The sequence below is a fragment of the Cyanistes caeruleus genome, chromosome 13 (genome assembly GCF_971803275.1).
Source record: "Cyanistes caeruleus chromosome 13, bCyaCae1.hap1.1, whole genome shotgun sequence".
In the NCBI taxonomy this organism is placed as follows: Eukaryota; Metazoa; Chordata; class Aves; order Passeriformes; family Paridae; genus Cyanistes; species Cyanistes caeruleus.
Genome location: NC_141713.1, coordinates 20938292 through 20952200, shown reverse-complemented (window position 1 = coordinate 20952200; position 13909 = coordinate 20938292). Strand labels below are relative to the sequence as shown.

General features: G+C 50.5%; 1 long non-coding RNA gene across 1 annotated transcript; it reads right to left on the bottom strand.

Annotated features, from left to right (window-relative positions):
* Positions 1-460: 460 nt before the first annotated feature.
* LOC147650770 (uncharacterized) lies at positions 461-10821 on the bottom strand. The gene is made up of 10 exons (XR_015275780.1): positions 10644-10821; positions 10321-10554; positions 9891-10029; positions 7492-9776; positions 7164-7397; positions 4327-6869; positions 4004-4237; positions 1164-3709; positions 841-1074; positions 461-549 (listed from the first exon to the last, which is right to left on the bottom strand). It is a non-coding gene; the product is annotated as an uncharacterized LOC147650770 (long non-coding RNA).
* Positions 10822-13909: the final 3088 nt, after the last annotated feature.

Genomic DNA, 13909 nt, shown 5'->3' with positions numbered 1-13909 from the left:
ACTAAAAGAGGCTCATGTTTGCCTTGCTACCCACAAGTGCTGTAGGTATTTCCAGGAGAAGAGGGAAAACATCGCTGTCCTGTGGTGTGGTAGAAATGCCACCACAACTGTGATTGTGTGAGCAAAGCCAGCCAGTGCTTTTTGGGGCAGCAGCAGCAGCTGAGAGTGTGGCAGAGCGGTTGTGATACTCTTTTTAGAGTCCTGCAAACATTGTTCCCGAAACAACCCACAGCTTTGCAAATGTGCCCGAAGAAAATGCAAAGAGAACTGGGGTGTGAAAATCAAAGACTGTTTATCTGTAGAAGAAAAGGAACAAGAATGAACTACACCACATATTTACACTGTAAGAATATTGGTAACAACAACAACAACAACCACAACAACAACAACAAACTATAGAACCTATTTACCTGAGAAGAGATCTAACAAAACTCTATGAAACGTATTTACAGACAACTTAAACAAACTCTAAAACCTCTATCCTGAACACAACAACTGTAAAACGTATGTACAGCAGGGTGGCATCTGTGTCTGTGATGTCCCTAAGTCCTGGAAGAAAAACAAGTAGCACGGTCAGTGCAGTCAGGCACGGAAGGGTGTTCCATGTGCTGCCGGGCTGGGACACTGGCCCAGTGGGACTCTGCTGCCAGAAGGGAGCCTGGCTGGGGGCTGTGGCCCAGGCACTGGAACAGGGCTTGTGTGGCCCACAGCAAGCCCAGGCCAGGCCAGGGATGGCCAGCAGAATGCAGTGCATGGGCTAGCGTGTCCCTGAGCAGGAAGTGCCCAGCCCGGCCCCAGGCTGGCAGCAGGGGCCCCACTCTGCCTGTGGGGAGCACCTGCCTGTTCTGCTGCTGGCATCGGTCTTCATCCCAAGACCATGTCTTCCTCCTTGTCTTTTAGATCAATATCCATCTCTTCAACATAATCTTTCGTTTCCACCTCCATCTCTTCCTCTGTCTCGTACATATCCACATCCATCTCTTCCTCTCCAGTATCCTCTCCGTCCACTTCCATGGCTTCTTCTCTATCAGTCTGTGTATCGACGTCCGTCTCCTCCTCTCCGTCTGTGCCAGCCTGCAGAGGTAGCAAAATTTCCCAGCCTGTCCCACAGAGCTCCAGCCCAGCCAGGCAGCTGCGGGGTGTCCGCCTCCGTGGAATAGTACCATAGCTCTTTTGGAACAAATGCAGACATCCTGCAGGGATGGAGAGCAAAATCCAAGCGATGGGGAGCTTTGGGGACTGCTGGGGGAATCAGGGAGCAGGTGGCAACAAGGTGACAGGGGTAGGCTTGGAGCAGGGTGAATGAAGAGCGTGCTGGCACAAGGAGCCAAGGGTTGTGTTGTGGCCGTTGCTGGATGCTGGAAGTTCTAGCTGGAGCGTGCACTGTGACATCACCGCCAGGAGTTCAGGCCCAGGCTGAAGTGGACAACGGAGACCGTAGAATGAATGATGGAATCCCTGGGTGCTTGGGCTTGGAAGGGACCCTAAAGACCATCTTGTTCCAAGCGGAGCGATCTTCCCCTAGAATAGGTTGCTCAGAGCCCCGCTCCCAGCTGGCCTTGGATGTTGCCAAGGATGGAGCATCCCCAGCCTCTGTGCACAGCCTGGGCCAGTGGCCCAGCAGCCGGAGTGGAAAAGAGCAGCTTCATTAGATCCAACTTCAAGCTCACTCCTGCAGTTGAAAGGCTTCTCCTCCCTGTGCCCATCTTTCCTAGAGCTGCAGGGAGGCCTCGCCAGCCCCCTTCTCTTTCCAGGCTGAGCATCCCCAGCCCCACACGGACAGCAGTCCGATGCGTGGCAGTCAAGGCTAAAGGGTAGCAAATGGCTACATCAGGAAGTGAGAGATGGAAGCTTTTGGAGATGGAAGCTTTACCTCTAAATGTAGAAAAGAAAGAGAAGTGGAGGGGGAAATGGTGGGACTCTGGCTCTGTTCTAACTGGCGAAGATTTTCTTTTCTTCTTTTCTGTCGTGCTAACCCAAGTTTTGTTGTTTGAAAGGAGGTTTAGCAAAATATCCATCGTCTTCTCCACTGCTGAAACACTGAACAACACCTGGGCAGGCTGAGGATGCAGAGCAAAACCTGCAAATATCTACTGCTGATGGTGATCCTGGGGAATGCAGCTAAAGCCAGCCAAAAGCAATTTCTGGAAAGTCAAGCCTGCTTTACGTTTTCTGGAGTTTGGTTGTGCCAACTTCACCAGTCATTTCTAAAAAAGGAAAAGAAACTCCAAGCAAAAGAGAGAAAAACACAAAGAAACCAACCCAAAGAAACCAATCAAACAAACAGATAAAACACCCCCAATCAAACCAAAGGCAATGAGAAGTTAGGACTAGTTGTAAGGATATCACAGCAGGCGAATGGCTGCTTCCTACTTGGATCACCATCCAAAGCCACCTAGAACAACTTCTCCAAAACATATCCAACAGGAGAAATGGAAAAAGTGATCCATGGCAGCTCTGCATTGTGGTGAAGGATGAGCATGCAGTGGTCCAGATGCAGCATTGCCCACCCTCCAGGCTGCTGTTTGCTCTGCTGAAAGACTCTTGCAGGACTCTTGTGGCCCCTCTCCATGCAATGGAAATCCTTGCCACAGCTCTCAGTTGAGGCACTGGCATTTCCAGAGCCAGATTCAGGCACAATCCTACTGCCTGCTGAGCATCTGGGAAAGGTGCTGAGCATCTTCAGGCCTAGAAGCACAAAAGAGCTCAGGCTCTCCCCGAACTGGGTTTTCAGGGCAGCTTTCCATATCTCTGCAAGATTTCTTCATCCCTCAACACGTCTGACTTTATGATGTCCAACGATGCATTTGGGTTTCTTCCGTCCTCTTGTGTGCCCGTGGGTAACCTTCCACGTGGATGAAGGAGATTGTGTACAGGACAATTGATTGCGGCATTGCCATTTGGCTTCACTGTCACTCAGTTGAACACGGTCCTTATCTAAGAAGGACTTCCAAGAAATGGGTAGGAGTTTTGGCTGTGAGAGGAGCAGAAAGCACATTTTCTACAGCAAATTGCTAGCTGATGCACTTTCCTCCCTGCCAAAATAGTGATTGCCATTCATCTTCCTGGGAAGAATGTAAAGACCCATTCAGAGATGCCAGGTTCAGCTGGCCTGTGGCTTTGTGTGCCTCATTTCACATGTCCAATTTCAAGGGCCACTAAAAGAGGCTCATGTTTGCCTTGCTACCCACAAGTGCTGTAGGTATTTCCAGGAGAAGAGGGAAAACATCGCTGTCCTGTGGTGTGGTAGAAATGCCACCACAACTGTGATTGTGTGAGCAAAGCCAGCCAGTGCTTTTTGGGGCAGCAGCAGCAGCTGAGAGTGTGGCACAGCGGTTGTGATACTCTTTTTAGAGTCCTGCAAACATTGTTCCCGAAACAACCCACAGCTTTGCAAATGTGCCCGAAGAAAATGCAAAGAGAACTGGGGTGTGAAAATCAAAGACTGTTTATCTGTAGAAGAAAAGGAACAAGAATGAACTACACCACATATTTACACTGTAAGAATATTGGTAACAACAACAACAACAACAACCACAACAACAACAACAAACTATAGAACCCATTTACCTGAGAAGAGATCTAACAAAACTCTATGAAACGTATTTACAGACAACTTAAACAAACTCTAAAACCTCTATCCTGAACACAACAACTGTAAAACGTATGTACAGCAGGGTGGCATCTGTGTCTGTGATGTCCCTAAGTCCTGGAAGAAAAACAAGTAGCACGGTCAGTGCAGTCAGGCACCACGGAAGGGTGTTCCATGTGCTGCCGGGCTGGGACACTGGCCCAGTGGGACTCTGCTGCCAGAAGGGAGCCTGGCTGGGGGCTGTGGCCCAGGCACTGGAACAGGGCTTGTGTGGCCCACAGCAAGCCCAGGCCAGGCCAGGGATGGCCAGCAGAATGCAGTGCATGGGCTAGCGTGTCCCTGAGCAGGAAGTGCCCAGCCCGGCCCCAGGCTGGCAGCAGGGGCCCCACTCTGCCTGTGGGGAGCACCTGCCTGTTCTGCTGCTGGCATCGGTCTTCATCCCAAGACCATGTCTTCCTCCTTGTCTTTTAGATCAATATCCATCTCTTCAACATAATCTTTCGTTTCCACCTCCATCTCTTCCTCTGTCTCGTACATATCCACATCCATCTCTTCCTCTCCACTATCCTCTCCGTCCACTTCCATGGCTTCTTCTCTATCAGTCTGTGTATCGACGTCCGTCTCCTCCTCTCGGTCTGTGTCAGCCTGCAGAGGTAGCAAAATTTCCCAGCCTGTCCCACAGAGCTCCAGCCCAGCCAGGCAGCTGCGGGGTGTCCGCCTCCGTGGAATAGTACCATAGCTCTTTTGGAACAAATGCAGACATCCTGCAGGGATGGAGAGCAAAATCCAAGCGATGGGGAGCTTTGGGGACTGCTGGGGGAATCAGGGAGCAGGTGGCAACAAGGTGACAGGGGTAGGCTTGGAGCAGGGTGAATGAAGAGCGTGCTGGCACAAGGAGCCAAGGGTTGTGTTGTGGCCGTTGCTGGATGCTGGAAGTTCTAGCTGGAGCGTGCACTGTGACATCACCGCCAGGAGTTCAGGCCCAGGCTGAAGTGGACAACGGAGACCGTAGAATGAATGATGGAATCCCTGGGTGCTTGGGCTTGGAAGGGACCCTAAAGACCATCTTGTTCCAAGCGGAGCGATCTTCCCCTAGAATAGGTTGCTCAGAGCCCCGCTCCCAGCTGGCCTTGGATGTTGCCAAGGATGGAGCATCCCCAGCCTCTGTGCACAGCCTGGGCCAGTGGCCCAGCAGCCGGAGTGGAAAAGAGCAGCTTCATTAGATCCAACTTCAAGCTCACTCCTGCAGTTGAAAGGCTTCTCCTCCCTGTGCCCATCTTTCCTAGAGCTGCAGGGAGGCCTCGCCAGCCCCCTTCTCTTTCCAGGCTGAGCATCCCCAGCCCCACACGGACAGCAGTCCGATGCGTGGCAGTCAAGGCTAAAGGGTAGCAAATGGCTACATCAGGAAGTGAGAGATGGAAGCTTTTGGAGATGGAAGCTTTACCTCTAAATGTAGAAAAGAAAGAGAAGTGGAGGGGGAAATGGTGGGACTCTGGCTCTGTTCTAACTGGCGAAGATTTTCTTTTCTTCTTTTCTGTCGTGCTAACCCAAGTTTTGTTGTTTGAAAGGAGGTTTAGCAAAATATCCATCGTCTTCTCCACTGCTGAAACACTGAACAACACCTGGGCAGGCTGAGGATGCAGAGCAAAACCTGCAAATATCTACTGCTGATCGTGATCCTGGGGAATGCAGCTAAAGCCAGCCAAAAGCAATTTCTGGAAAGTCAAGCCTGCTTTACGTTTTCTGGAGTTTGGTTGTGCCAACTTCACCAGTCATTTCTAAAAAAGGAAAAGAAACTCCAAGCAAAACAGAGAAAAACACAAAGAAACCAACCCAAAGAAACCAATCAAACAAACAGATAAAACACCCCCAATCAAACCAAAGGCAATGAGAAGTTAGGACTAGTTGTAAGGATATCACAGCAGGCGAATGGCTGCTTCCTACTTGGATCACCATCCAAAGCCACCTAGAACAACTTCTCCAAAACATATCCAACAGGAGAAATGGAAAAAGTGATCCATGGCAGCTCTGCATTGTGGTGAAGGATGAGCATGCAGTGGTCCAGATGCAGCATTGCCCACCCTCCAGGCTGCTGTTTGCTCTGCTGAAAGACTCTTGCAGGACTCTTGTGGCCCCTCTCCATGCAATGGAAATCCTTGCCACAGCTCTCAGTTGAGGCACTGGCATTTCCAGAGCCAGATTCAGGCACAATCCTACTGCCTGCTGAGCATCTGGGAAAGGTGCTGAGCATCTTCAGGCCTAGAAGCACAAAAGAGCTCAGGCTCTCCCCGAACTGGGTTTTCAGGGCAGCTTTCCATATCTCTGCAAGATTTCTTCATCCCTCAACACGTCTGACTTTATGATGTCCAACGATGCATTTGGGTTTCTTCCGTCCTCTTGTGTGCCCGTGGGTAACCTTCCACGTGGATGAAGGAGATTGTGTACAGGACAATTGATTGCGGCATTGCCATTTGGCTTCACTGTCACTCAGTTGAACACGGTCCTTATCTAAGAAGGACTTCCAAGAAATGGGTAGGAGTTTTGGCTGTGAGAGGAGCAGAAAGCACATTTTCTACAGCAAATTGCTAGCTGATGCACTTTCCTCCCTGCCAAAATAGTGATTGCCATTCATCTTCCTGGGAAGAATGTAAAGACCCATTCAGAGATGCCAGGTTCAGCTGGCCTGTGGCTTTGTGTGCCTCATTTCACATGTCCAATTTCAAGGGCCACTAAAAGAGGCTCATGTTTGCCTTGCTACCCACAAGTGCTGTAGGTATTTCCAGGAGAAGAGGGAAAACATCGCTGTCCTGTGGTGTGGTAGAAATGCCACCACAACTGTGATTGTGTGAGCAAAGCCAGCCAGTGCTTTTTGGGGCAGCAGCAGCAGCTGAGAGTGTGGCAGAGCGGTTGTGATACTCTTTTTAGAGTCCTGCAAACATTGTTCCCGAAACAACCCACAGCTTTGCAAATGTGCCCGAAGAAAATGCAAAGAGAACTGGGGTGTGAAAATCAAAGACTGTTTATTTGTAGAAGAAAAGGAACAAGAATGAACTACACCACATATTTACACTGTAAGAATATTGGTAACAACAACAACAACAACCACAACAACAACAACAAACTATAGAACCTATTTACCTGAGAAGAGATCTAACAAAACTCTATGAAACGTATTTACAGACAACTTAAACAAACTCTAAAACCTCTATCCTGAACACAACAACTGTAAAACGTATGTACAGCAGGGTGGCATCTGTGTCTGTGATGTCCCTAAGTCCTGGAAGAAAAACAAGTAGCACGGTCAGTGCAGTCAGGCACCACGGAAGGGTGTTCCATGTGCTGCCGGGCTGGGACACTGGCCCAGTGGGACTCTGCTGCCAGAAGGGAGCCTGGCTGGGGGCTGTGGCCCAGGCACTGGAACAGGGCTTGTGTGGCCCACAGCAAGCCCAGGCCAGGCCAGGGATGGCCAGCAGAATCCAGTGCATGGGCTAGCGTGTCCCTGAGCAGGAAGTGCCCAGCCCGGCCCCAGGCTGGCAGCAGGGGCCCCACTCTGCCTGTGGGGAGCACCTGCCTGTTCTGCTGCTGGCATCGGTCTTCATCCCAAGACCATGTCTTCCTCCTTGTCTTTTAGATCAATATCCATCTCTTCAACATAATCTTTCGTTTCCACCTCCATCTCTTCCTCTGTCTCGTACATATCCACATCCATCTCTTCCTCTCCACTATCCTCTCCGTCCACTTCCATGGCTTCTTCTCTATCAGTCTGTGTATCGACGTCCGTCTCCTCCTCTCCGTCTGTGCCAGCCTGCAGAGGTAGCAAAATTTCCCAGCCTGTCCCACAGAGCTCCAGCCCAGCCAGGCAGCTGCGGGGTGTCCGCCTCCGTGGAATAGTACCATACCTCTTTTGGAACAAATGCAGACATCCTGCAGGGATGGAGAGCAAAATCCAAGCGATGGGGAGCTTTGGGGACTGCTGGGGGAATCAGGGAGCAGGTGGCAACAAGGTGACAGGGGTAGGCTTGGAGCAGGGTGAATGAAGAGCGTGCTGGCACAAGGAGCCAAGGGTTGTGTTGTGGCCGTTGCTGGATGCTGGAAGTTCTAGCTGGAGCGTGCACTGTGACATCACCGCCAGGAGTTCAGGCCCAGGCTGAAGTGGACAACGGAGACCGTAGAATGAATGATGGAATCCCTGGGTGCTTGGGCTTGGAAGGGACCCTAAAGACCATCTTGTTCCAAGCGGAGCGATCTTCCCCTAGAATAGGTTGCTCAGAGCCCCGCTCCCAGCTGGCCTTGGATGTTGCCAAGGATGGAGCATCCCCAGCCTCTGTGCACAGCCTGGGCCAGTGGCCCAGCAGCCGGAGTGGAAAAGAGCAGCTTCATTAGATCCAACTTCAAGCTCACTCCTGCAGTTGAAAGGCTTCTCCTCCCTGTGCCCATCTTTCCTAGAGCTGCAGGGAGGCCTCGCCAGCCCCCTTCTCTTTCCAGGCTGAGCATCTCCAGCCCCACACGGACAGCAGTCCGATGCGTGGCAGTCAAGGCTAAAGGGTAGCAAATGGCTACATCAGGAAGTGAGAGATGGAAGCTTTTGGAGATGGAAGCTTTACCTCTAAATGTAGAAAAGAAAGAGAAGTGGAGGGGGAAATGGTGGGACTCTGGCTCTGTTCTAACTGGCGAAGATTTTCTTTTCTTCTTTTCTGTCGTGCTAACCCAAGTTTTGTTGTTTGAAAGGAGGTTTAGCAAAATATCCATCGTCTTCTCCACTGCTGAAACACTGAACAACACCTGGGCAGGCTGAGGATGCAGAGCAAAACCTGCAAATATCTACTGCTGATGGTGATCCTGGGGAATGCAGCTAAAGCCAGCCAAAAGCAATTTCTGGAAAGTCAAGCCTGCTTTACGTTTTCTGGAGTTTGCTTGTGCCAACTTCACCAGTCATTTCTAAAAAAGGAAAAGAAACTCCAAGCAAAACAGAGAAAAACACAAAGAAACCAACCCAAAGAAACCAATCAAACAAACAGATAAAACACCCCCAATCAAACCAAAGGCAATGAGAAGTTAGGACTAGTTGTAAGGATATCACAGCAGGCGAATGGCTGCTTCCTACTTGGATCACCATCCAAAGCCACCTAGAACAACTTCTCCAAAACATATCCAACAGGAGAAATGGAAAAAGTGATCCATGGCAGCTCTGCATTGTGGTGAAGGATGAGCATGCAGTGGTCCAGATGCAGCATTGCCCACCCTCCAGGCTGCTGTTTGCTCTGCTGAAAGACTCTTGCAGGACTCTTGTGGCCCCTCTCCATGCAATGGAAATCCTTGCCACAGCTCTCAGTTGAGGCACTGGCATTTCCAGAGCCAGATTCAGGCACAATCCTACTGCCTGCTGAGCATCTGGGAAAGGTGCTGAGCATCTTCAGGCCTAGAAGCACAAAAGAGCTCAGGCTCTCCCCGAACTGGGTTTTCAGGGCAGCTTTCCATATCTCTGCAAGATTTCTTCATCCCTCAACACGTCTGACTTTATGATGTCCAACGATGCATTTGGGTTTCTTCCGTCCTCTTGTGTGCCCGTGGGTAACCTTCCACGTGGATGAAGGAGATTGTGTACAGGACAATTGATTGCGGCATTGCCATTTGGCTTCACTGTCACTCAGTTGAACACGGTCCTTATCTAAGAAGGACTTCCAAGAAATGGGTAGGAGTTTTGGCTGTGAGAGGAGCAGAAAGCACATTTTCTACAGCAAATTGCTAGCTGATGCACTTTCCTCCCTGCCAAAATAGTGATTGCCATTCATCTTCCTGGGAAGAATGTAAAGACCCATTCAGAGATGCCAGGTTCAGCTGGCCTGTGGCTTTGTGTGCCTCATTTCACATGTCCAATTTCAAGGGCCACTAAAAGAGGCTCATGTTTGCCTTGCTACCCACAAGTGCTGTAGGTATTTCCAGGAGAAGAGGGAAAACATCGCTGTCCTGTGGTGTGGTAGAAATGCCACCACAACTGTGATTGTGTGAGCAAAGCCAGCCAGTGCTTTTTGGGGCAGCAGCAGCAGCTGAGAGTGTGGCAGAGCGGTTGTGATACTCTTTTTAGAGTCCTGCAAACATTGTTCCCGAAACAACCCACAGCTTTGCAAATGTGCCCGAAGAAAATGCAAAGAGAACTGGGGTGTGAAAATCAAAGACTGTTTATCTGTAGAAGAAAAGGAACAAGAATGAACTACACCACATATTTACACTGTAAGAATATTGGTAACAACAACAACAACAACCACAACAACAACAACAAACTATAGAACCTATTTACCTGAGAAGAGATCTAACAAAACTCTATGAAACGTATTTACAGACAACTTAAACAAACTCTAAAACCTCTATCCTGAACACAACAACTGTAAAACGTATGTACAGCAGGGTGGCATCTGTGTCTGTGATGTCCCTAAGTCCTGGAAGAAAAACAAGTAGCACGGTCAGTGCAGTCAGGCACGGAAGGGTGTTCCATGTGCTGCCGGGCTGGGACACTGGCCCAGTGGGACTCTGCTGCCAGAAGGGTGCCTGGCTGGGGGCTGTGGCCCAGGCACTGGAACAGGGCTTGTGTGGCCCACAGCAAGCCCAGGCCAGGCCAGGGATGGCCAGCAGAATCCAGTGCATGGGCTAGCGTGTCCCTGAGCAGGAAGTGCCCAGCCCGGCCCCAGGCTGGCAGCAGGGGCCCCACTCTGCCTGTGGGGAGCACCTGCCTGTTCTGCTGCTGGCATCGGTCTTCATCCCAAGACCATGTCTTCCTCCTTGTCTTTTAGATCAATATCCATCTCTTCAACATAATCTTTCGTTTCCACCTCCATCTCTTCCTCTGTCTCGTACATATCCACATCCATCTCTTCCTCTCCAGTATCCTCTCCGTCCACTTCCATGGCTTCTTCTCTATCAGTCTGTGTATCGACGTCCGTCTCCTCCTCTCCGTCTGTGCCAGCCTGCAGAGGTAGCAAAATTTCCCAGCCTGTCCCACAGAGCTCCAGCCCAGCCAGGCAGCTGCGGGGTGTCCGCCTCCGTGGAATAGTACCATAGCTCTTTTGGAACAAATGCAGACATCCTGCAGGGATGGAGAGCAAAATCCAAGCGATGGGGAGCTTTGGGGACTGCTGGGGGAATCAGGGAGCAGGTGGCAACAAGGTGACAGGGGTAGGCTTGGAGCAGGGTGAATGAAGAGCGTGCTGGCACAAGGAGCCAAGGGTTGTGTTGTGGCCGTTGCTGGATGCTGGAAGTTCTAGCTGGAGCGTGCACTGTGACATCACCGCCAGGAGTTCAGGCCCAGGCTGAAGTGGACAACGGAGACCGTAGAATGAATGATGGAATCCCTGGGTGCTTGGGCTTGGAAGGGACCCTAAAGACCATCTTGTTCCAAGCGGAGCGATCTTCCCCTAGAATAGGTTGCTCAGAGCCCCGCTCCCAGCTGGCCTTGGATGTTGCCAAGGATGGAGCATCCCCAGCCTCTGTGCACAGCCTGGGCCAGTGGCCCAGCAGCCGGAGTGGAAAAGAGCAGCTTCATTAGATCCAACTTCAAGCTCACTCCTGCAGTTGAAAGGCTTCTCCTCCCTGTGCCCATCTTTCCTAGAGCTGCAGGGAGGCCTCGCCAGCCCCCTTCTCTTTCCAGGCTGAGCATCCCCAGCCCCACACGGACAGCAGTCCGATGCGTGGCAGTCAAGGCTAAAGGGTAGCAAATGGCTACATCAGGAAGTGAGAGATGGAAGCTTTTGGAGATGGAAGCTTTACCTCTAAATGTAGAAAAGAAAGAGAAGTGGAGGGGGAAATGGTGGGACTCTGGCTCTGTTCTAACTGGCGAAGATTTTCTTTTCTTCTTTTCTGTCGTGCTAACCCAAGTTTTGTTGTTTGAAAGGAGGTTTAGCAAAATATCCATCGTCTTCTCCACTGCTGAAACACTGAACAACACCTGGGCAGGCTGAGGATGCAGAGCAAAACCTGCAAATATCTACTGCTGATCGTGATCCTGGGGAATGCAGCTAAAGCCAGCCAAAAGCAATTTCTGGAAAGTCAAGCCTGCTTTACGTTTTCTGGAGTTTGGATGTGCCAACTTCACCAGTCATTTCTAAAAAAGGAAAAGAAACTCCAAGCAAAACAGAGAAAAACACAAAGAAACCAACCCAAAGAAACCAATCAAACAAACAGATAAAACACCCCCAATCAAACCAAAGGCAATGAGAAGTTAGGACTAGTTGTAAGGATATCACAGCAGGCGAATGGCTGCTTCCTACTTGGATCACCATCCAAAGCCACCTAGAACAACTTCTCCAAAACATATCCAACAGGACAAATGGAAAAAGTGATCCATGGCAGCTCTGCATTGTGGTGAAGGATGAGCATGCAGTGGTCCAGATTGCCCACCCTCCAGGCTGCTGTTTGCTCTGCTGAAAGACTCTTGCAGGACTGTGGCCCCTCTCCATGCAATGGAAATCCTTGCCACAGCTCTCAGTTGAGGCACTGGCATTTCCAGAGCCAGATTCAGGCACAATCCTACTGGCTGCTGAGCATCTGGGAAAGGTGCTAAGCATCTTCAGGCCTAGAAGCACAAAAGAGCTCAGGCTCTCCCCGAACTGGGTTTTCAGGGCAGCTTTCCATAACTCTGCAAGATTTCTTCATCCCTCAACACGTCTGACTTTATGATGTCCAATGATGCATTTGGGTTTCTTCCGTCCTCTTGTGTGCCCGTGAGTAACCTTCCACGTGGATGAAGGAGATTGTGTACAGGACAATTGATTGCGGCATTGCCATTTGGCTTCACTGTCACTCAGTTGAACACGGTCCTTATCTAAGAAGGACTTCCAAGAAATGGGTAGGAGTTTTGGCTGTGAGAGGAGCAGAAAGCACATTTTCTACAGCAAATTGCTAGCTGATGCACTTTCCTCCCTGCCAAAATAGTGATTGCCATTCATCTTCCTGGGAAGAATGTAAAGACCCATTCAGAGATGCCAGGTTCAGCTGGCCTGTGGCTTTGTGTACCTCATTTCACATGTCCAGTTTCAAGGGCCACTAAAAGAGGCTCATGTTTGCCTTGCTACCCACAAGTGCTGTACGTATTTCCAGGAGAAGAGGGAAAACATCGCTGTCCTGTGGTGTGGTAGAAATGCCACCACAACTGTGATTGTGTGAGCAAAGCCAGCCAGTGCTTTTTGGGGCAGCAGCAGCAGCTGAGAGTGTGGCAGAGCGGTTGTGATACTCTTTTTAGAGTCCTGCAAACATTGTTCCCGAAACAACCCACAGCTTTGCAAATGTGACCGAAGAAAATGCAAAGAGAACTGGGGTGTGAAAATCAAAGACTGTTTATCTGTAGAAGAAAAGGAACAAGAATGAACTACACCACATATTTACACTGTAAGAATATTGGTAACAACAACAACAACAACAACAACAACAAACTATAGAACCTATTTACCTGAGAACAGCTCTAACAAAACTCTATGAAACGTATTTACTGACAACTTAAACAAACTCTAAAACCTCTATCCTGAACACAACAACTGTAAAACGTATGTACAGCAGGGTGGCATCTGTGTCTGTGATGTCCCTAAGTCCTGGAAGAAAAACAAGTAGCACGGTCAGTGCAGTCAGGCACGGAAGGGTGTTCCATGTGCTGCCGGGCTGGGACACTGGCCCAGTGGGACTCTGCTGCCAGAAGGGAGCCTGGCTGGGGGCTGTGGCCCAGGCACTGGAACAGGGCTTGTGTGGCCCACAGCAAGCCCAGGCCAGGCCAGGGATGGCCAGCAGAATCCAGTGCATGGGCTAGCGTGTCCCTGAGCAGGAAGTGCCCAGCCCGGCCCCAGGCTGGCAGCAGGGGCCCCACTCTGCCTGTGGGGAGCACCTGCCTGTTCTGCTGCTGGCATCGGTCTTCATCCCAAGACCATGTCTTCCTCCTTGTCTTTTAGATCAATATCCATCTCTTCAATAGAATCTTTCGTTTCCACCTCCATCTCTTCCTCTGTCTCGTACATATCCACATCCATCTCTTGCTCTCCAGTATCCTCTCCGTCCACTTCCATGGCTTCTTCTCTATCAGTCTGTGTATCGACGTCCGTCTCCTCCTCTCCGTCTGTGCCAGCCTGCAGAGGTAGCAAAATTTCCCAGCCTGTCCCACAGAGCTCCAGCCCAGCCAGGCAGCTGCGGGGTGTCCGCCTCCGTGGAATAGTACCATAGCTCTTTTGGAACAAATGCAGACATCCTGCAGGGATGGAGAGCAAAATCCAAGCGATGGGGAGCTTTGGGGACTGCTGGGGGAATCAGGGAGCAGGTGGCAACAAGGTGACAGGGGTAGGC